General features: G+C 30.7%; 1 protein-coding gene across 1 annotated transcript in view; it reads right to left on the reverse strand.

The window, feature by feature from the left end:
- ascc2 (activating signal cointegrator 1 complex subunit 2) overlaps positions 1 to 708 on the reverse strand; it is a gene marked incomplete at its 5' end in the record, with an annotated part of 12213 nt that extends 11505 nt beyond the window's left edge. The window contains 1 exon segment of the mRNA XM_014019704.1: positions 550 to 708.
- Between the last annotated feature and the right edge of the window lie 1084 nt (positions 709 to 1792).

Here is a 1792-nt window from a genome sequence, read left to right on the forward strand (position 1 = left end):
GTACTTAAACTTTTAGTAAACTTTTAGTACAAGTCAAGTATAGTGTAAGATAAACTTGGTTAAGTATATCTCAGATAAGTACATAAAAAGTAAACTGGAAGTATACTTCTTTTATTTTAAGTTTAAAATTAGTATACTTAATGGATACTTGCAAATACTGCAGGTCCAGGTCCCGGATCCAGATCTGGATCTGTGTGTGGCTCTGATTTAAGCAACAATCATGAAAATGACAGGAAATAAAACTTCTGTGTGGAATAAATCTATAGAATAACGTTAGATGTTTGTATTAGGTTACTAAAAATAAAATAAGTTGTAATTTACTGAGCTGTTCCTGTAATAATGTTTCATTTAAACTGACATGAGCCACGATGTAAGGAGCTAACAAACAGATAATTAAAACAATAACCTCACTAACAGACCTGTTATCACTTAGTTCAACTGATAACCTGTTACCTGACGAGCTAAAACACACAGAAACTCAGTAAATAATAATAAATAAAACACACATCGCTGAAGACCGAGTGGTTAGCTTCATGTTAGTTAACTGACCGGTTTAACTTGATCTCGTCAGGTTTACCGGGACGTTAAAAACACGAACAAACGAGTCGTTCACCTCTGAACAAATCGCTTTAAAATCCGTCAAACATCCCATGAAAGTTCACTCAGCAGCTCATCGGTTTCTGTTTCCTCTGAACGGCTGCTAATCAACTGCAGCGAACAGGAAGTGACGCAAAGCGGTGACGCAGCACGACGTGTCAGCAGAGGTTTACGCTGCCCCTGGTGGACAACACAGGAACTGCAGGTGTTTTTTAAATTGATTTTTCACTAGATTTATTTATTTATTATACATTATTTAACATATGCAGATATTTGTACATGTTGGTTGAGTTTGTAAATATTTTATGCTTAATATAAAAAGTAAAAAATGCTAGTTAAAAGCACTTATTTGTATTTATTAATGATGTAATGATTCACTCGAGCCCCGATTCGATTTGAATATCAATTTTAAGTTATTTTTTTTCAACAAAATGAATTGTAGTCATTTCAAAACAAATATGTTCTTTTGTTTTGATGCTAGCATTTTGAAAGTTTCTACTCTTAGTGACAGATTTTTTTAATTGTATTTATTCATTCATTAAAATAAATAAAATAAAATCTATTTAAAATAAAAACAAAACATAATTCATAAATGAAATATAAGGAAGCAAAAAGACTGTAAAAATCTTATTATATCTGCCCCTTTTTTCCCAAAATTAAATTTTAACAAAATTTGTTCCCAAAGAACACGTATTAAATATCACATTTCTTCAACAAAACTCGCCTTTATTATTCTAATATCTAAATATGACTTCAAAATAGGTATAAATGTCATCACAAATCCAAAAGTTATGAAGTATTAAATTGACTTTGTCTTGATGTCAAAACTTATTGTTATAGAATAAAAATCAATTAATTCTTTTTATGATTCGATACATTTTTGTGAATCAGTTCATGTTTTAAGCAGGAGTAATGAGTTTTTATTAATAGTTAATTCTTTAAAATCAGTTGTGTCCAGTCCTGCAGTGCTGCCATCCAACATGTTTTTACCTGTTTTCCTGCTTGAAAACCACTGAACGAGACCCCCAAACCCCCCAGGAACAGTTACAAAGAAAAATATTTTCCACATGTAAATACACCCAGCTCAATCTGAAAACAAAACTAATTAAATTTAAATAGTTTGATGTGTTGAATTTTATTATTGACAAAAATTTACAGATTAATTCACTAAACCTTATCTGTCTGTAGAAAAATA

The sequence above is a fragment of the Austrofundulus limnaeus genome, unplaced genomic scaffold (assembly GCF_001266775.1).
Source record: "Austrofundulus limnaeus strain Quisiro unplaced genomic scaffold, Austrofundulus_limnaeus-1.0 Scaffold226, whole genome shotgun sequence".
In the NCBI taxonomy this organism is placed as follows: Eukaryota; Metazoa; Chordata; class Actinopteri; order Cyprinodontiformes; family Rivulidae; genus Austrofundulus; species Austrofundulus limnaeus.